Raw genomic sequence first — 21729 nt, forward strand, 5'->3', positions numbered from 1 at the left:
AAAGATAATGAAAGTCTGGCTTATTCAAACTTCTGGGACCCAGTGAACTATGTTTACAGGGTCTTAAAGCCTTAAACACATATCCTGGAAAAGAAGGAAGGCTAAAAATCAATTAAGCCTCTATCCCAAGAAACCAGAAAAGAAGCAGAGCAAACGACACACAAGGCAGATAGAAGAAAAAGGAGCAGAAAATAAGGAAACAGTAAGCACATACGAATTTTTTTTAAAAACAATGCCAAAAGTTGGCTCTTTGAAAGGATTGATAAAAATGATAAACCCCTAGAGAAACTGATTAAGAAAAAGAGACAGGGCACAAATCACCAATATCAAGGATTTTTAAAAGGGGAGACAACCCATCTTGCAGACAAGAAAGATATTATGAACACAGTTGACTTACCAATTGTAGAGTCTGCTGGCCTCACTAAATTCCTAGCAGTGGGAAATGCTTTACCTAAATAGACCCAAGAAGACATACAAAATCAGAAATTTTTATTTGCATGAAAAAAATTAAATCTGAAGTGAAAAGCCTCCCCACAATGAAACCTACTTGTTTTGCCAATCAATTCTTCCAAAAAGCCAGGGAAGTAAACAGCAATCTCACAGGAACTCTTGGGGTAAACCAGGAACACTCTCCTCCTTGTTTCATAAGACTAGCATAACCTTGATACTAAAACCAACAAGGAAAAGAAGTACAAGAAGGTCAAATTGCTGACTCTGAGTAGAGATGCTGCTGCTGCTACTGCTAAGTCACTTCAGTCGTATCACTCCATCCCTGGGATTCTCCAGGCAAGAACACTGGAGTGGGTTGCCATTTCCTTGGGGAACTTTCAAGACAAGACTCTTAAACCATGTCCAGAATTCACTTCATACCGTTGCCATTTCCTTCTCCAGTTTATAACAAGTACGCTTCCACAAAACCTAGAGAGGCCCAAAGGAAGACAGGTGGGGTGTATAAAAGCCTCAGCACTTAAGACTCAAGAGGCATAAAAACTTCCTAGCCAAAGAAATGAAAGTCTGATGGTGGAATTCGGAAGAGAGATATGAATAGCTTTGGGACTACACAATGGCCCCTGACACCTCAATGTAGGGGAGGCTCATGGCACAGACACTGAGTCTTTGGGTAGGAGTGAGATGGGGGCTGAAGACAGAGGTGGCTGCAGCCAGGCGCATTAAGAACCTTAAGAACCCTGCATTGCACCTCCCTTTTGCTTTGACTTGCCTGCCGGTCAGGCCAGCCGGCCACACCTCTTCAAGGGCCTCGGGCTGCAATTGAGCCGCACGACCTGCGACCGGACTCCAGTCCGGTCTGCATTGGCATACGCCGCCGCCACTCTACCTACATCCGCCCTGTTCTTCACCTGACCACGGGTCTTTTGAAACCGAACGTGAGGGTTGTGAGGGTGGTCTTTGCGAGACTAGGACTCACTCCCCTCTTTCTGAGTCTCCCTTCCCTGTGCTTTGCAGCTCCTCACCTGTCCGGGGCGGGGGGCGGGGTGAGTCTGTGTGTCTCTGTGTGTGTCTTTGTGTGTGTGTCTTTGTGTGTCTGTGTGTCTGTGTGTGTGTGTGTGTGTGTGTGTGCCCGCTGTCGCCTGGGAGTACTGGGCTGGGGCAGCCCCTGGGATTGCCTGAGGCATGCCAAGGGAGCCCCAGATTGAGACCCGACTGTCATCTGGTTTCCTGGAAGCCAAATCCGGAGGCAACCCAGGCCTGCGGCGGGAGTGGGGGCCCCGGCCACCCACCGGGGGAGGGGCTGGGGCTGCGGGGACCCAAGAGTTGGGCCGCTGCTGTCTTCGAGGGCCGCCGGCAGGTCGGCTAGCCGGCTGGAAGGCAGGCGACAGCTCTGAGCCCGCCGGGTGCGAGGGGCCAGGGGCAGGTGGGGCTCGGGGCGGCCAACCGCGCCGGGGGGGGGGGGTGGGGGGGGGGTGGGGGAGGTGGGGGGGTGGGGGCAGGGCTAAAGGACAGGGGAGGCAGGAAGCCTACAGCACCCGGTATTCCCAGGCGGTCTCCCACCCAAGTACTAACCAGGCCAGACCCTGCTTTGCTTCCCAGATCAGACAAAATCTGGCGCGTTCAGGGTGGTATGGCCCTAGACGGAGGTGGCTGCAGCCAGGCGCCTTAAGAACCTTAAGAGCCCTGCGTTGCGCCTCCCTTTGGGTCTGACTTGCCTGCCGATCAGGCCAGCCGGCCACTCCTCTCCAAGGGCCGCGGGCTGCACTGGAGCCTCACAACCTGCGACCGGACTCCAGTCGGCCAGGGCCGGCAGCCCGGGGGGCGTCCAATGCCGCCCCGCCTCCGCACACCGCCAAGCCGGCCAGAACCCGCCTGGCCCGGCCCGGGGCCCCGGAGGGCTTCCTGGACCCCGAGTGGCCGGCTGGCGGTGCATGCCTGGGCCTGGGGTTGGGGTGAGGGGCGCGGAGGTCTCCGCGCCCTCCCGCCCTGGGCCTCTCCAGGCCCGCCCCCTGTCGGCGCCCCCCCCCCCCCCCCCGCCCCACTCGCGTTCGTGGCTCAGGGCCATGTGGCCCCGGAGGTGTCTGATTCGGGCCCGCCGCCGACCGCGGCCCTCGGTCCTCTGAGCCTCCCGCGGGCCTAGGCGTAGCGCAGCCGGGGCCCTGAGCGCCCATCCTGCCAGGCACCTGCCCGGGGCCCAAACCCACCGCGAGCCACCGGCGCGGTCCACCCGAGCGCCTCAGCCCCGCCCCTTCGCCCCACCGTGGCCCCCCTTGTCCCCACGCCACCCGCCAAGCACGGGACCTTCCTGAGGGCCTTCACACTCTTCCTTAAAGAGTTCTACGTGAATTGAAGACAGGATCTACTGGATTTTCACCAACTGCTAAAACAGACAGATAGACAGTTACTTTGATCCTTCTTGCCTTACTGTGAGCTGTGACAGTAGGGAACCTCATGGCTGCTGCACTCAACGCTTTCATTCATTCTCTTGTTTAAAAACAGGGATTCATTGAGCTGCATGGGAGATGAATTCTGTCATTAGAAACTTTGCCACCAGGCGTAAGAAATATATTTATAACTCATTTCTTTCAGGAAACAGGTTTCAAGATCTCCATGAGAAGTCTTTTATTAAGATGAATCACAGCTTTTGTCAGGTTCTCCAGAAGTACTCTTATTTTTAACTCCCAAGGAGAATCGCAATAATAGAACTAAATGAACCTAGTAGGTTATTTTCTCTCTAATGGCACCCGTCTTTATTCACAGGAATCCGGTCTACGTATTTCCTGGGCTTCCCTGGTGGCTCAGGTGGTGAAGATTCTGTCTGCAATGCAGGAGACCTGGGTTCCATGGCTGGGTTGAGAAGATCGCCTGGAGAAGGGAATGGCAACCTCTTCCAGTATTCTTGCCTAGAGAATTCCATGGACAGGGGAACTTGCAAGGCTACATAGTCCATGGAGTCACCAAGACTCGGACACAACTGAGCAACTAATACACGTATTTCTTACTATTTGCTTCGTAGAAGCAATCATTCATAGCCTTTTATAGCACTTTCTAAAGAACGTGCGGTGCCTTTTTCTTTGTTGTAAGCTGCACTAGGTCTTGGTTGCCACACAAGGGATCTTTAATTGTGGCGGGCAAACTCTCACTTGCAGTGTATGGCATCTAGTTCACTGACCAGAGATTGAACCCAGGCCCCTGCATTGGGAGCAGCCACTGGATCACCAGGGAGGCCCTCTAAAGAACTCTTCAAGTGCAACTTTTTGGATGTTCACAGCAGCTCTGGGCAGTCCTAGTGATGATACTGTTCTGCACTCTCGAGCCCGTGTCCTCCCCGAGGGACACAGGGGCCAAGCAAGCAGATAGATGCTACCCCAGCGTCAGACCGCAGGGCCAGACTGGCTGTGTAAACTCCCCTCCAGTGATGTCCTCTTTTTACTGTTCCTCTGGTAAACTCAGTACTGTTTTCCTTGGAGCGTGGGTTTAAAAAGGAAATCCTAGATGTCTTCCAACATTACTGCCCACTTTTAGGTGGATTGATATCTACCTAGGACTTGTTTATTAAACCCACCTGCCTGAGTACTGTGACTTGATTGGAGTTTTCTTGAAGTCACTCCTCAAGTATTGTGATGGCTTTCTCTGACATTAATAGATTTTTTAAAATGATACGTGTTGGGTGTTGGCGTATGGCTATGAAGAAAGGGGAGAATCTGTTGCTATTGCAAACCAATTATGGAGGCAACTTCAAAAGGAAATCTGAACTGTAACTATGTTTCTATTTATGTAAAATACTGTCCTTACCTTGCAGTCTGTAGTTGATGTGCACAGACACAGCAGTGGCTCGCGGGCTGCTCTTCTGCCATCTTCCTGTCCTCCTTCAGTCCCTGCATGTGTATAGGAACTTCAGTGAGATAATGGGGCATTTAACAGAGATTGCTCTGCGCAACACTGTCTTTAGTGTTTCTATTTTAAGTTTCCTAGGACGTTAATTTATATGGAAATAAAAGACACAATAAGAGAGTTCTGTGCCTATTGTGTATACGTAACCTGAGAGTAAATGCAAGATATTGATCCCAGAGGGAAAATAAGTTAGAGCATCTGTGTTCAAAGATTTTTGAAAGTTCTTATTTCAGGCTGAACCGTTGTTGGTGACCCGTGAAAGTCGCTCAGTCATGTCTGACTCTGCGAACGCATGGACTATACAGTCCATGGAATTCTCCAGGCCCGAATACTAGAGTGGGTAGCCTTTCCCTTCTCCAGGGGGTCTCTGCAACCCAGGGATGGAACCCAGGTCTCCTGCATGCCAGGTGGATTCTTCACCAGCTGAGCCACCAGGGAAGCCTGAACACTTATCAGCAGTTAAGGATTTAACAAATGCTAGATTGGAAAGCATTTGTTAAAAATAATAATTCTGCTACATTAAAATATATTTTCTTAAGTTCAAATTTTTTCAATGCAGTTGTAGGGAAGAAGTCTTTCCCCCTTATGGTAATATCAGTATGTTAATGCCTAAGAAGTCCTTTTTCGAAAAGTTACAAAAAAGACAAAAGGCGGAAAATTATGCCAATAAGGCACCACATAATGATGCAAAAAGATGGATACAGACAAGGAAAGAAGGAATAAAAACTAAGCATTATGCTACTGGGAAACCATCATGCAAGTTAATTCGGGGGGAGGGGGAACCTAATGGAAAACACTTGCTTCTATGCCATAAACCATCTTTGAATTCAGGTTTCATTGGATTTTTCTCGATAAACGTTTCGTCACCTATACGTTGGCTTGTCGTCTACTTTATGCAAAAGCCTGGAGCTCCTAACTACTAGGGGCTCTCCCATCCAAGTACTAACTAACCCTGCTTAGTTTCCCAGATCAGAAGACATCTGGCCCGTTCAGGGTGGTATGATCTTATCAGAGGGAGGCGGCTGGCGCCAGGCGCCTTCAAAGCCCTGCGCTGCGCCTCCCTTTCGCTCTGACGTGCCGGTGGAGCCGCACCTTTCCACGGGGCGCGCGCTGCACTTGAGCCGCACGACCGGCGACCGAACTCGGGCCGGCCAGGCCCGGCAGCCCGGCCGACGCCGCCCCGTCCCCGCACACCGCCACCCTGGCAAGCAAGCCTGGCCCGGCCCGGGGGCCCGGAGGGTTGCCGGGACCCCGAGCGGCCGGTCGGGCGTGCAGGCCGGGGCTGGGGGTTGGGGTGAGGGGCGCGGAGGTCTCGGCGCCCACCCACCCTGGGCCTCTCCAGGCCCGCCCCCCGCTCGGGCCCCCCACCCACCCCTCCGGACAGCTGCTCAGGCCCAAGTGGCCCCGGAGGTGTCTGGCTTGCGGGCGGGCCGCCGCCGGCGACTGGAGCGCGGCAGCCCCGCCCCTTCGCCCGACCGCGGGCCCCCCTTGTCCCCACGCCGCCCGCCAAGCACGGGACCTTCCTGAGAGAGCGGACGAGCGACAGGCAGGGGCACGGACACGGACACACACACAGACACTCGCACGCACCCAGGCCAAGGGAGACAGCCGGCCGGCGCACGCTCCTCAGCCAGAGCCAGACCCACAGCGCCTGTGAGAGGCCGGGGGTCAGGAGACTCAGAGGCAGAAAGAGACGAAGGTTCAGAGACAGACTCCCAGACGGCCAGAGGGAGATGAAGACAGACACGCGCGGACACACACACACACACACACACACACACACAGGTGGAGACAGACAGAGGGAGACAGACCGACTGACAGAAGGCAAACGGGAGACAGACACGGGAGAGAGGATGGCATCCGATCCGAGACAGACACACTGGCACAACCGTGACCACCCCAGAGAGAGGCCCTGCGGAAGAAGCCGCTTCCCCAAGGGAGGGGGCGTTCCCTTGGGGCGGCCCAGGCTGGACGCGGTGCCCTGGGGCTGGCAGTCCCCCGTGGGGTCCCCAAGACTTCCTCGCAGCCGAAGTCTCAAAGGTCCCCTTCAGCTTGGCTCCCTAAGGCAAGACCCAGCCCCCGTCCCCAGACCAGAGGGTGAGTGTGTGAGAGTGAGTGTGTGAGTGTGTCGGCGGGCGAGGCTGTGGTCAGGCCGACCGGGGGCCGGGTGCATACCCACGATGGACGGGGGAGGGTGTGGAGGCGTGGGGCTGGGGCTGGGGGTGGGGAATCTGTGTGGTCCTCTTGCTGTCTCTCCCTCCCTCTTTCTTCTTCTTTTTTTTAAAGGTAAGATGTTTTTATTGAAATATTGGGAATATTCTCTGTACAGCAGCAGTCTCACTGAGAGGCAGTTTTGCTTCCCAAGTAACATTTGACAATGTTTGAAGACATTCTCGATTGTTAAATCTTGGGGAGGGGTGTTATGAGTATCTCATGGGTAAAAGACACAAATGAAAAATACTTCGGTTCAATTCTAAACACAGAGAATGTGCCAAATTCTCAAGAAACATTGTTCATATACTTAATTGACTTAATTTCCAAGGTCCTTATGCCTAGAGTAAGGAATCCAGAAACCACACCGTTTCTCGCCTAGCTTTACGCGGGACACGTGGGAGAACAAAAAGTAAGGTTTCACTCCATTAAATGACCTTAGTTTTCTCAGATGCAGTTTTCATAAGCTCACAAACTCCCGACCCACTCACCCTCCCCTGGGGTTGCAAATCTCTCCTTGGAGAAGCCAAAACAAAGAAAGCCCAATCCCGCACGGTGATCAGCGAAGTGCTGAGGAAACCGTCCCTCAGGGTTTCAAGGCGCTGCTCCCGCAAAGGGCCTGCCCACCTAATCACTGCCGGGCAAATGAAGGAGTACAACCTGCTCGAGAAACGCTCACTCAAGGGAGGCTTTGACGCCAGAGCCCCGGGCCCAGACCCCACAGAGGGCAATCGCTCCTCAGAGCCTCAAGGGCCAGGCCTCGGGGCCCGCTCCCCCAGGGCAGAAGGTGCGCGCTAGGGCGCGAGACTGGGGCGCCGAGAGGGCCTGGGACGCCCCGCGCACCCGCCCACCCGCCCTCCCAGAGTGGAGGAGGAGCCCGCCGGTCTCCGGCCCCCACCACCCCGGCCCCCGACTTACCGCGGTGCGCTGGGGGAGGGAAGTGTCAGGAGTGAGGGTCTAGGCCGCACCACCACCCGCCGCTCAGAGAGCAGCGCGCGGCCGCCACGAAACCGTCGCCGCCGCCGTCTCCAGCACCGATACCGACCGCCGCTCCGGGCGCAGCGCGTAGGGGGCCCGACTGCGTCGCTCGCCGCCCGCCGCCAGAGGCTCGCTGCGCGCGCTCCCCCTCGCTGTCTGTGCATTGGCAGGCGCCGCCGCCACTCTATCTACATCCGCCCTGTTCTTCATTGGACCACCGGTCTTTTGAAACCGAACGTGAGGGTTGTGAGGGTTGTCTCTGCCAGACTAGGACTCTCTCCCCTCTTTCTGAGTCTCCCTTCCCTGTGCTTTGCAGCTCTTCACCTGTCCGGGGCGGGGTGTGTCTCTGTGTGTCTCTGTCTGTTTGTGTGTCTGTGTGTGTGTGTGTGTGTGTGTGCGCGCGCGCGAATGGTCGCCTGGGAGTACTGGGCTGGGGCTCGGGCTGGGGCAGCCCCCGGGATTGCCTGAGGCATGCCAAGGGAGCCCCTGATGGAGACCCGACTGTCATCTGGTTTCCTGGAAGCCAAATCCGGAGGCAACCCAGGCCTGCGGCAGGAGTCAGGGCCCCAGCCACCCACCGGGGGAGGGGCTGGGGCTGGGAGGACCCAAGAGTTGGGTTGACGGTGTGTCCATCGGCCGCCGGCAGGCCGGCTGGCCGACTAGCTGGAAGGCAGGAGACGGCTCTGAGCGCGCCGGGTGCGAGGGGCCAGGGGCGGGTGGGGCTCAGGGTGGCCAACCGCGCCCGTTGGGTGGCGGGGGGGGGGGGGGGGGGGGGGGGGCAGGGCTAAAGGACAGGGGAGGCAGGAAGCCTACAGCACCCGGTATTCCCAGGCGGTCTCCCACCCAAGTACTAACCAGGCCAGACCCTGCTTTGCTTCCCAGATCAGACAAGATCCGGCGCGTTCAGGGTGGTATGGCCCTAGACGGAGCTGGCTGCAGCCTGGCGCCTTAAGAACCTTAAGAGCCCTGCGTTGCGCCTCCCTTTTGGTCTGAGTTGCCTGCTGGTCAGGCCAGCCGGCCACACCTCTCCAAGGGCCGCGGGCTGCACTTGAGCCGCACGACCTGCGACAGGACTCCGGTCGGCCAGGGCCGGCAGCCCGGCGGCCGTCTGACGCCGCCCCGCCTCCGCATACCGCCAACCCCGGCTACAACCCGCCTGGCCCGGCCAGGGTTTGCTTAAATACAGCAAAACTCTACACTTTTTCACATCTCTTAGCATCTGTCTGAGGTAAAGCTTGACCTAATACATGTGGTATTTTAAAGTTTATCTGTGAAATGCAAACCAGAGCATCTCCAAATCTCCCAAATAGTATTGCCTATCAAAAGTGCAAGTGAAACTCACAGTCGTGTCTGACTCCTTGTGACCCCATGGCCTATACAGTCTGTGGAATTCTCCAGGCCAGAACAGTACCGTGGGTAGCCTTTCCCTTCTCCAGGGGATCTTCCCAACCCAGGGATCAAACCCTGGTCTCCTGCGTTGCAGGCGGATTCTTCACCAGCTGAGCCACAAGGGATGCCCAAGAATACTGGAGTGGGTAGCCTATCCCTTCTCCAGGGGATCTTCCTGACCCAGGAATCGAACCGGGGTCTCCTGCATTGTAGGCAGATTCTTTACTAATTGAGCTATCAGGGAAACCATTCTTGGCTATTGGTGATGTGCAAAATAGTTATTCCAGCATGGTTTAAATCAATATGATTTCCCATTCTTGCTTTTGAGCTGCGTATAATACCCTCTAGAGGGACTTCTCTGGCAATCCAGTGGCTAGGATTCTGAGCTTCCATTGTAGTGGGGCAGAGGTTAATTCCTGCTCAGGGAACTCAGATCCCACATGCCAGATAAACTATAAGACTCTCTGAAATGCAGTAATTTTACTTAAAAATGGTAGTTCTTATTCAGAAATTAATCAAATTAAATCTGGAAGAAATTTGATCCGAAAACTGTTATAAGATTTTTAAAACAAAAAGTGCCTATTTACCTATTGCAATCATTGTCTATGCCTATCTGCTTTGGGAGAAAGAAAAGTACAGTTGAATTATTAAGTCATGCAACAAAAATAAAAGATTTTGATTCTCCTGAATTTTCTTTTTCATTCAAAAATAGCTCCAGGCTTCTTTTCCTCCCAAGTGTCTTCTTTTTTCCTTGAAACTCTCAAGCTAAAACTTAGTAATTCTAAATTTGTGTATTTCTGGGAGAGGATTCTCTACATTTTAACAGAAGGTAGAGAACTTTATAGGCTGACCAAAACACAAACTTATGCTTTATGGAGAATCTGGATGATTTTGATTTTAATGTCTCTATCATTCACAGAGATGTTTCAAAACAGCCTAAATACTTCATTGCCTAAGTGTATGAAGAAATTTGAGTAGATCACCCTATCTTGGATTTGAGTCTAGTCCTCAGAAGGGAAAATCCCTTCAAGATTATTTGTTGTTTACACAGAAAAGCAGCCCAGCCAAAAACTGCTGGACATGACAGAACCTGATCAACTTTTAAGTGAAGGGATGGTTCTGTTTTGAACTCACTGATTATTCTGAAAGGCAGGCATTTCTCTTGATGGGATTAACTAGCAAAGACTAGTTCCTCCAAGAAAACTTCTTTCAGCAGGGAAAGTTGATTTGATGACAGACTGGTCAATCTTGAGGGTTTCATAAATTTTGCTTTTGGAATATGATGTGACAGAAGAATACTGACAAGTAAAGCTACACCATCTGCTGCAAAGCCTGCCTCGCCCACCTCAACCCCTACTATAACCAGGCTCTCTCCAGAACAACACAGAACCTTGTATTTGCTCTGTATTGTGCCACACATACCACCATGACTTACTGGGGATGCGCAGACATGTTGACAACTTCTGCAAGAGAAGGGCCACGCCCTGTGTATCTCTGTGGTCCTGGTGACCAGTCTGACTCATGATGTGCTCAGGCGTCTGCATCCTGGGCTCTGAATTCAAGGATTCAACCAAATGCAGATCCAAACTATTTGGGGGAAAGTTCCATAAAGTTCCCAAAGGTAAACTAGAATTCCCTGCACTCCAGCAGTCACTGACACAGCATGTCTGTCACATGAGGCGTTATAAGTCCCTGAGGTGATTAAAAGTGCACAGGAGGGCAGGGTGGGGTGTTCTATGCAAGAACTGTGTCATTTTATTTAAGGGACTTCAACACCTTTTTTGCATCAATGCTCCCTCGTGCCCCCTTCCCTGCAGATATCCAGGGATGACTATATAACTGTTGCTCAGTTGCTAAACCGTCCCCGCCTCTCTGCGACCCATGGACTGCAGCATGTCAGGCTTCCTTCACTATCACCCTGAGTTTGCTTACACTCATGTCCACTGAGTCAGTGATACCATCCAACCATCTCATCCTATGTCGCCCTCTTCTCCTCTTGCCCTCACTTTTTCCTACCATCAGGGTCTTTTCCAAAGAGTCAGCTCTTCACATCAAGGGGTCAAAGTACTGGAGCTTCAGCTTCAGCATCAGTCCTTCCAATGAATATTCAGGGTTGATTTCCCTTATGATTGACTGGTTTGATCTCCTTGCATTCCAAGGGATTTTCAAGAGTCTTCTCTAGCACTACAATTCAAAAGCTTCAATTCTTTAACATTCAGCTTTCTTTACGGTCCATCTCTCACATCCATACAGGACTACTGGAAAAACCATTGCTTTGACTAGATGGACCTTTGTTGGCAAAGTCATGTCTCTGCTTTTTAATCTGCTGTCAAGGTTTGTCACAGCTTTACTTCCAAGGAGCAAGCATCTTTTAGTTCCCTGGCTACAGTCACTGTCTACAGTGATTTTCGAGCCCAAGAGAGAATATCTGTCACAGTTCCCATTTTTCCCCCATCAATTTGCCATGAAGTGATGGGACCAGATGCCACGATATTTGTTTTTTTAAATGTTGACCGTTAAGCCAGCTTTTTCACTCTCCTCTTTCACCTTCATCAAGGGGTTCTTTAGTTCCTCTTTGCTTTCTGCCATTAAAGTGCTATCATCTGCAGATTTGAGATGGTTGCATTTCTCCTGGCAATCTTGATTCCAGCTTGTGATTCAGCCAGCCCAGCATTTCACATGATATACTCTGCATAAAGTGCTTCCCAGGTGGCACTAGTGGTAAAGAACATGCCTGCCAATGCAGGTAATATGTAGGAGATATGGGTTTGATCCCTGGGAAGGGAAGAGCCCCTGGAGGAGGGCATAGCATCCCACTCCAGTATTCTTGCCGGAGGAGAATCCATGGACAGAGGAGCCTGGCAAGCTGCTGTCCACAGGATCACACAGAGTTGGACACGACTGAAGTGACTTAGCATGCATGCGTGCACTCTGCATATAAGTTAAATAAGCAGGGTGACAATATACAGCCTTGACATACTACTTAGCAGGTAGGAAATTCTTAAAACGTTGAAAAGTTAAATCAGTAATCCAACGGGAAGACAGAAGGCCTCCAAGTCCAGAGAGAAGACAGAGGTCAAAGGAGGAAAGATAATGACAGGACACTGGAAACAAGAAATAATGAGGACGCAATGACATGCAGAACACGCCAGCTGTCTCCCATCACCTGAAGAGCACAGTGAGAGTCCATGTGAGGTAATGCCAATCCAAAACAGACACCTAAGCATGCATGAGGCAGAACTAGTTATTTCACGTGTTAGGACACAAACAAGTAGATGAAGAAGTAAGAAAGTTACGCTCAGCAAAAGCACCTGTGAATTTACTCATCTGTGTATTCATTCAATATCACTCTCTCATGTAGGAATCATCAATGTGTTACTCAGGAGTATGAGTATAAAGGTGTAAGAAGCAGGACTAAAAGGGATGCCCAGGTGGCACAGTGGTAAAGAATCTGCTTGCTAATGCAGGCGATGCAAGAAAGAGATGTGGGTTCAATCTCTGTGTTGGGAAGATCCCCTGAAGTAGGAAATGGCAACCGACTCCAGTATTCTTGCCAGGAAAATTCCACAGAAACAGAAGCCTGGCAGACTACAAGTCCACAGTGCAGCAAAGAATCAGACATGACTGAGCGCGAGCGTGTGCGCTAAACACCACAGATTTTTAAGCAGTATTCGTCAAATCTACACAGTTTACTATTCATCAGTACACTAAGACCAACTGCTTCTTCTAGCCCATAATGTCAGTTTTCTCCTTGCAAACTTGTGCAAATCTTGTAAAACAAGAGTCAGTTATTTTCTACCTGTTAAGGCCCCAAATTCTTTTTCTTATCGGCAACCATCAACTATGTCAGACTAGTGACTACCAATCTGTACAAGAACGTAAAGGTCATCCGGATAATTCTGACTCTGTTTGGCCCACAAAGTGAAGTTAGTCTCAAGGGTTCTTCGCTGGTCCATCAGTTTAAAGTCAGGCTTTCAAAAGGACGAGTATTAGGGATTTATTCATCCACCCTTTCAATCAAAGGCCGACTGATTACTGTACACCAGATACTGGAGATGAAAATATATATACTGGGCTTCACGTTCAAGGAAAATCCCACCACACAACATTCCATGCTGCTCATAACACCATTCTTATTTGCTCAACCCGGCTACAGCGATCTTCCACTGCTTTTAAAACTGTATGTAACTCTTTCTATATACGAAGGAGGTGCTAGTGAGCTCACTATCACTCCACAGTTCCTGCCAAAATAGGTTCTTTTCACCAAACATATGGACAATGCAACCACACATTCACATATCAGTTAACCACATAAAAGAATTTCCAAGTTTCAGACATTCGAATAACAAGCCCTCCCTCTCCCAGCCTCACAAGACCAAATTGTTTCCGTCTCCAGCACAGGGACTGCGTACCCCTTCCCACTCCCACCCCAATTATCTGCAGGTTTCTACCAGAGTTTCCTTTTCCCATGACTTCCCGTCTGCCTAAAAATGAAATAGACCCAGTGCTGCTCAGGGAGAGGCTCTCACTCACCACTCACGAGTGTCACTAGTGTTCGCCTCGTTCCTCCCTGAGACTCACGGCACCTAACACCCCAGACAGAGCGCTCACCCACCCGCTGGCCAGAGCAGAGGGCATTCCTGGCTGCCACGGGTCACCACGTATTTTGACCTCCATGGGCCGAAACCAACATACCCTGCAACTGATGGCTGCTCCTCCAGCTCCTGAGAGAAACTGTAGCTCCCAGAGAGGAGAGGCTTGGGAGCAGGCGACGCACAGGGAGGGGAGGCTGTCGAGAGAGACCGTGGGCTTTTCTGTGGCCAAGTCTGTTGACAGTGCTCAACCAGTGTTCTCAAGTGGGGTTCCAGGGAACACTGACTTGGGTCCTGAGATTCATTAAGAATTGCTGGGTGGTACATACTATAGTAATAAGGGGGTTCCAACGTAGCTCAGTGGGAAAGAATCGCCTGTAATGCAGGAGACATGGGTTCAATCCCTGGGTTGGGAGGATCCCCTGGAGAAGAAAATGGCAACTCGCCCTAGTATCCTTGCCTGGTGAATCCCACAGACAGAGGAGCCTGGCAGGTGGGGTAGCAAGAGAGTCAGACACGACTTAGTGACTAGACAACGCCACGCTAAATAAATACTTCCAGAAGTTATGTTGTTGAAAGAGCTATGCCATTTTGACAGCAATCCTCATAATCAACTGACTATAAAACAAGTGTGCGTGTCAGAAAGAGACAGAGCGGATGTGATACAAATGCTCCTGAAGAGCCAGGGTTCCCAGGGATGCAAGTGGAAACACTGTGCGAGCCAGACTTTCACCAGCTCCCTCACTCAGCCTCGCCCGTCCCCGCAGGATTTTATACTCAATCTCATCTGCAGACCCTTGCCTTGATCCTCAAAGGGCATCAACTCTCGCCCTCGTGTCTGCCGCATGGCATTGCTTCCTGTCATCACAGCATCACACCCTCTGTCCCTGGACTTCCCCTCACCCCCAGTGACCGCCTCCAGCCCCCCTCACCTGACCCGCACCCACCCAACCACCCGGGACAAATGTCTTCAGCCTGTGTTTCTGTGATCAGCTCGGGTTTTCCCTCCACATCCACACAGGCAACTACTCCCTAGACATTTTCATCTGGACACTGCAGAAGCATCTTGGACCAAAACACTCTAAAGATACATCTTGCTCATGTCTTCTTCAGTGGTCCTGATGACAGTAAAGCAGGAATGAGTCGCCCACCTGGGAGCTGATGGACGGCCGAGTCTCGGAACTGCTCACCATCCTCCACCCCCACTGCTCTGCCCTCTCCATCCCCACGTGTGGAGCCTCCGTCTGTCCACGACGCGGGGGTCCACCTGGTCCCCATCATATCCAAGGCTCGGATACCTGTCCTAAATGGTGGGCCGCTCGGCTGTAAAGGTGTGGATCTGCGCCTGTGCTCCCATCGTCCCCACTCATACCTGTGTCACAGTATCCTGTGGACGATATCACTATCCTCACTCTTGGACGCACACAGAGACCCTGGGCCCCTGCTAAGCTCCCAGGGCCTGGCCCCCTTCCCCGCCCCCTTGTCTGTGTCCTGCCCGCTCCCGCTGAGCAAGTCTGCCCTCACCAGCTTCCCTTCGGTTCCTCATCCACAAACGCCACATCCTTTATCTAGAACATCCCCCACACCTCTCACCCTGGCCACACCTACAGCCACCTGGCTTCAGCTCCAGCCTCTCTGCTCTGGGGAGGCCTCCTTCCCCCTCCACCAGCCGCATCCCCCTGTATCACGGCAGCACTGGAGGAATGCACGTTTCCTTCAAGCACACGTCACAGCCGTGAACAGATACACGAGGCCCAGTGCCCAGAGCAGAAAGAAACCGACATAAGCACATGGATAACGTCAATTTTCTCCTCACTGAAATAAAGCAGATGGTTACTAAACACGAGATGTAGTAGTAATAAAAGAGTGGCGCTTACCATACATGTAAATCACTGTGAACTCACTCTTTTCTTTCTAACCTCCTGTCTCCTCGTTCAGTCTCTTTTCTCTTCTTTACGCAGTGGAAACAGTGACCACCAGGAGTGGAGACAGTGGCTGTCTGATTCTGGGGAAGCACAGGTCACAGGACGCGGAGACGTCGGTCAGGAGCGCAGTCCTGCGCTGGATGCGGGCTGAGGGAGCCTGCCCTGGCCTCCGGGGCAGCGTTCCCGTCTCTGCCCCTGTGCTCCCCTGACAGCACCAGCGGCACGGCGCTCTCCCTGTGATTTACCTGAACGCCTCCCCTCTCTCCGCTCCCCTCGGCTCCTCCTCCTGTCCTGCCTGAGCTCTAGACTTCCTTCTCCCTCCTTCACAGGCCTCTCTCTCCCCTTCTCCAGCTCAGAATCTCAGAGGCAAACTGACTTCCCTCACCGAGTGCTTGGTGTTTGAATCTCCATCATCTGGCTTTTGTTCTTCCACTAAGCTCAACAATGACCTTCTGGAGCCAAGAGTCTCACCTATAGGAGAACAAGAGCTGCTGTCTGTTGCGCCCTTAGGAACAGGCAGGCGCCTGCAAGGTGTCCTGTGTGTACAAGTGTCATGGAGCCCTGACAGACGGGCGTCATCACCAAGAGGCTCACCCCCAGTGTATGAAGAAAACGCAGATCTCGGGCCTCGTCCAGTGAGGTCCAGGCCCTCACCCATCACCTCCTGACGTCAAGGGCCAACACCAATGTCTCTCCACAGGAGCTCTACTGAGCCCCAGGCTAACTAACAAAGGGGTCTGGGGCCTTAGACACCAGCACATACAGGAAAACTATGAAAAATGCAGGGAAGGGGACCAGGCAGGAACGTCACAACCTGAGGAATGATGTAAGCTCCTGGGCTTTCTTTCCTCCTTCATCCCTGATGGGGTGCTAGAGAGGCCTGGACCCAGGACCAGCTCTACACAAAGGACTGGGGAAAGGATGTCTGGTAGGAAAAAACCTCATTTTTAATACTTGTTGACCAACCAAAAATGAAAAGAAAACTGACCCCTCTTGGAGTCAGTGTGGCCAAGTGGAGAACCGAACATTCCCCCTGACCTGCAGGGATGCGCTAAAGCTGGTTGGCAGGAGGATGTGCTGCCCAGAAACCCACTGCCCCAACCTCCTCCCTGGTGTCTGAGCAGGGGGCAGATGGCACTCCTACCCCCCACCCAGCAGCAACAAGGCAGAATGAGGTGGCGCAGAGGAGTGACAGTGAGCCTACTATCTCACAAGAAAATGGGCAAAAGACAGAGACTTCACTGAGAGAACACACAGAAGATAAACACATGCTAAGATGGTCATTTTCTCCAGTGGTCATGCATGGATGTGAGACTTGGACTACAAAGAAAGCCGAGCGCAGAAGAATTGATGCTTTTGAACTGTGGTGTTGGAGAAGACTCTTGAGAGTCCCTTGGATCTCTCAAGAGATCCAACCAGTCCATCTTAAAGGAGATCAGTCCTGGGTGTTCATTGGAAGGACTGATGCTGAAGCTGAAACTCCAATACTTTGGCCACCTGATGCGAAGAACTGACTCATTGGAAAAGACGCTGATGCTGGGAAACACTGGGGGCAGGAGGAGAAGGGGATGACAGAGGATGAGATGGTTGGATGGCATCACCGACTCAATGGACATGGGTTTGGGCGGACTCTGGGAGTTGGTGATGGACAGAGAGGCCAGGCGTGCTGCAGTTCATGGGGTCGCAAAGACTCGGACCTGACTGAGCAACTGAACTGAACTGAAGATGGTCATTTACCATTAGAAAATTGCCCATTACAATGATGAAGAGATATTGCCATACATCCATCTATTACAACAGCTAAAAATTTTTAAATGGTGACAGTAGCAAGGATGTAGCAAACTTAGATCTCTCACATATTGCCTCTGAGAATATTAAAATGGTACAGCCATTCTGTGGCTTTTAGTCTGTTTGCCCTTTGATGGACAAGGATAAGAGGCTTATGAAGGCTTCCTGATGGGATAGACTGACTGTGGGGGATTCTGGGTCATGTTCTGATGGGTGGGGCCATGTTCAGTAAATCTTTAATCCAACTTTCTGTTGATGGGTGGAGTTGTGCTTCCTCCTTGCTATTTCAGTTCAGTCGCTCAGTCCTGTCCCACTCTTTGCAACCCTATGAATCACAGCACTCCAGGCCTCCCTGTCTATCACAGACTCCCAGAGCTTCCGCAAACACATGTCCATTGAGTCGCTGATGCCATCCAGCCATCTCATCCTCTGTCGTCCCCTTCTCCTCCTGCCCCCAGTCCCTCCCAGCATCAGGGCCTTTTCCAATAAGTCAACTCGTTGCACGAGGTGGCCAAAGCACTGGAGTTTTGGCTTCAGCATCAGTCCTTCCAATCAACACCCAGGACCGATCTCCTTTAGGATGGACTGGTTGGCTCTCCTTGCAGTCCAAGGGACTCTCCAGAGTCTCCTCTAACACCACAGTTCAAAAGCATCAATTTTTTGGCGCTCAGCTTTCTTCACAGTCCAACTCTCACATCCATACATGACCACTGGAAAAACCAGAGCCTTGAGTAGATGGACGTTTGTTGGCAAAGTAATGTCTCTGCTTTTTAATATGCTATCTAGGTTGGTCATAACTTTCCTCCCAAGCCATAAGCATCTTTTAATTTCATGGCTGAAATCACCATCTGCAGTGATTTTGGAGCCCCCCAAAATCAAGTCTGACACTGTTTCCACTGTTTCCCCATCTCTGTCCCACGAAGTGATGTGACCAGATGCCATGCTCTTAGTTTTCTGAATGCTGAGCTTTAAGCCAAAATTTTCACCCTCCCTCCTCTTTCACTTTCATCAAGAAGCTTTTGAGTTCCTCTTCTCTTTCTTCCATAAGGGTGGTGTCATCTGCATATCTGAGTTTATTGATATTTCTCCCGGCAATCTTGATTCCAGCTTGGGCTTCATCCAGCCCAGCGTTTCTCATGATGTACTCTGCATATAAGTGAAATAAGCAGGGTGACAGTATACAGCCTTGACCTACTCCTTTTCTTATTTGGAACCAGTCTGCTGTTCCATGTCTAGTTCTAACTTTTGCTTCCTGACCTGCATATAGGTTTCTCAAGAGGCAGGTCAGATGGTCTGGTACTCCCATCTCTTTCAGAATTTTCTGCAGTTGATTGTGATCCACACAGTCAAAGGCTTTGGCATAGTCAATAAAGCAGAAATAGATGTTTTTCTGGAACTCTCTTGCTTTTTCGATGATCCAGTGGATGTTGGCAATTAGATCTCTGGTTCCTCTGCCTTTTCTAAAACCAGCTTGAACTTCTGGAAGTTCACGGTTCATGTATTGCTGAAGCCTGGCTTGGAGAATTTTGAGCATTACTTTACTAGCATGTCAGATGAGTGCAATTGTGCGGTAGTTTGAGCACTCGTTGGGATTGCCTTTCTTTGGGATTGGAATGAAAACCGACCTTTTCCAGTCCTGTGGCCACTGCTGAGTTTTCCAAATTGGCTGGCATATTGAGTGTAGCACTTTCACAACATCATCTTTTAGGATTTGAAACAGCTCAACTGGAATTCCATCACCTCCACTAGCTTTGTTCATAGTGATGCTTTCTCAGGCCCCCTTGACTTCACATTCCAGGATGTCTGGCTCTAGGTGAGTGATCACACCATCATGATTATCTGGGTCGTGAAGATCTTTTTTGTACAGTTCTTCTGTGTATTCTTGCCACCTCTTCTTAATATCTTCTGATTCTGTTGGGTCCATACCATTTCTGTCCTTTATCAAACCCATGTTTGCAAGAAATGTTCCCTTGGTATCTCTCATTTTCTTCAAGAGATCTCTAGTCTTTCCCTTTCTGTTGTTTTCCTCTATTTCTTCACACTGATTGTTGAGGAAGGCTTTCTTATCTCTCCTTGCTAGTCTTTGGAACTGTGCATTCAAATGGGAATATCTTTCCTTTTGTCCTTTGCTTTTCGCTTCTCTTCTTTTCACAGCTATTTGTAAGGCCTCCTCAGACAACCATTTTGCCTTTTTGCATTTCTCTTCCATGGGGATGGTCTTGATCCCTGTCTCCTGTGCAATGCCACGAACCTCCGTCCATAGTTCCTCAGGCACTCTGTGTATCAGATCTAGTCCCTTAAATCTATTTCTCACTTCCACTGTACAGTCATAAGGCATTTGATCTACGCCATACCTGAATGGTCTACTGGTTTTCCCTACTTTGTTCAATTTAAGTCTGAGTTTGGCAATAAGGAGTTCATGATCTGAGCCACAGTCAGCTCCCGGTCTTGTTTTAATGACTGTAGAGTGCTTCTCCATCTTTGGCCGAAAAGACTATAATCAATCTGATTTTGCTGTTGACCATCTGGTGATGTCTGTGTGTAGAGTCTTCTCTTGTGTTGTTGAAAGAGGGTGTTTCCTAGGACCAGTGCGTTCTCTTGGCAAAACTCTATTAGCCTTTGCCCTGCTTCATTCCGTACTCCAAGGCCAAATTTGCCTGTTACTCCAGCTATTTACCTGGGACCAAACTATGGTGGAGTTAAGGAATACATGGATGGCATCACCGACTCAATGGACATGAGTATGAATAAACTCTCGGAGTTCGTGATGACAGAGAGGCCTGGCGTGCTGCAGTCCATGGGGTCGCAAAGAGTCGGACAGGACTGAGTGACTGAACAGAACTGAACTGAATGAAGAGAACGGTGACCTCCCTCAAAAGATCCCATGCATGTACTGCTACAGTCCGTGCCCCCAACACCGCAGGAGGCCACCACCAACCCACGCCTTTGCCGCAGACTCCTGGACATCTACAGGCAACTCTCCTGTGGGGTCACTGTTTCTTTCTCCTGGGTCCTGGTGCTGACATCACCAACTGAACTGAACTGAACAGCAATTCTGGAAAATAGTCTGGCACCTTCTTAAAAATACATTCTAAACATACATTTAACATATGCTGGGCATTTCTCTCAAAAGGAGGAAACTGATCAGTTTAGTTCACTTCAGTCGCTCAGTCGTGCCTGCTTTTTGATGACCCCATGGACTGCAGCACGCCAGGCTTCCCTGTCCAACACGGACACCGGAGCTTGCTCAGACCCATGTCCATCGAGTCAGTGATGCCATCCGACGAGCTCATCCTCTGTTATCCCCTTGTCCTCTTGTCTTCAATGTTTCCCAGCATCAGGGTCTTTTCCAATGAGTCAGTTTTTCACACCAGGTGGCCAAAGTAGTGGAGCTTCAGTTTAAGCATCAGTCTTTCCAATGAAAATTCTGGACTGATATCCTTTAGGATTCACAGGTTGGATCTCCTTGCAATCCAAGGGACTCTCAAGAATCTTCTCTAACACCACAGTTCACATCAACTCTCCAATGCTCTGCTTTCTTTATGGTCCAACTCTCACATCTATACACGACTACCAGAAAACCCATAGGTCTGACTAGACAGAACTTTCTCAGCAAAGTAATGTCTCTGCTTTTTCAAATGCTCTCTAGGTTTGTCACAGATTTTCTTCCAAGGAGCAAGGGTCTTTTAATATCATGGCTGCAGTCACCATATGCAGTGATTTTGGAGCCAAAGAAAATAAAGTCTGTCACTGTTTCCATTGTTTCCCCATCGATTTGCCTTGAAGCCATGGGACCGGATGTCATGATTCTAGTTTTCTCAATGTTGAGTTTTAAGCCAGCTTTTTCACTCTCCTCTAGCACTTCCATCAAGAGGCTCTTTAGTCCCTCTTCACTTTCTGCCATAAGGGTGGTATCATCTGCATATCTGAGGTTACTGATATTTCTTCAGGCAACCTTGATTCCAGCTGTGCTTCATCCAGCCCAGCATTTTGCACCCTGCATATAAGTTAAATAAGCAGGGTGACAATATACAGCCTTGACATACTCCTTTCCCAATTTGGAAAGGAGTCCATTGTTCCATGTTCAGTTCTAAGTGTTGCTTCTTGACCTGTATACAGATTTCTCAGGAGGCAGGTAAGGTGGTCTGGTATTTCCATCTCTTTAAGAACTTTCCACAGTTCGTTGTGATCCATACAGTCAAAGGCTTTGGCACAGTCAAGAAAGTAGATGTTTTTCTGGAACTCTCTTGATTTTACCATGATTCAACGGATGGAGGCAATTTGATCTCTTGCTCCTCTGCCTTTTCTAAATACAGCTTGAACATCTGCAAGTTCGTGGTTCAAATATTGTTGAAGCCTGCCTTGGAGACTTTGGAGCATTATTTTGCTAGCATGTGAGAAGAGTGCAATCGTCCAGTAGTTTGAATATTCTTTAGCATTGCCTTTCTTTGGGATTGGAGTGAAAACCGACCTTTTCCAGTCCTGTGGCCACTGCTGAGTTT

The 21729-nt window shown here is 50.6% G+C and overlaps 1 long non-coding RNA gene and 2 pseudogenes across 2 annotated transcripts in view; all 3 read right to left on the bottom strand.

Annotated features, from left to right (window-relative positions):
- The window catches only part of LOC133050803 (uncharacterized), a 54334-nt gene that overhangs the window by 8480 nt on the left and 24125 nt on the right, over nucleotides 1-21729 (bottom strand). The window contains exons 2-5 of one of the 2 annotated variants that reach the window (XR_009691699.1): nucleotides 4246-4328; nucleotides 2876-2961; nucleotides 548-667; nucleotides 398-451 (exon numbers count right to left, since the gene is read on the bottom strand). This is a non-coding gene — a long non-coding RNA (uncharacterized LOC133050803). The remainder of the gene's footprint in view (nucleotides 1-397; nucleotides 452-547; nucleotides 668-2875; nucleotides 2962-4245; nucleotides 4329-21729) is intronic. The other variant, XR_009691700.1, reaches the window with a different exon arrangement.
- Nucleotides 1974-2092, bottom strand: LOC133051359 (5S ribosomal RNA; annotated as a pseudogene).
- On the bottom strand, nucleotides 8340-8458 carry LOC133051347 (5S ribosomal RNA; annotated as a pseudogene).

Source organism: Dama dama, chromosome 33 (genome assembly GCF_033118175.1).
Source record: "Dama dama isolate Ldn47 chromosome 33, ASM3311817v1, whole genome shotgun sequence".
NCBI lineage: Eukaryota > Metazoa > Chordata > Mammalia > Artiodactyla > Cervidae > Dama > Dama dama.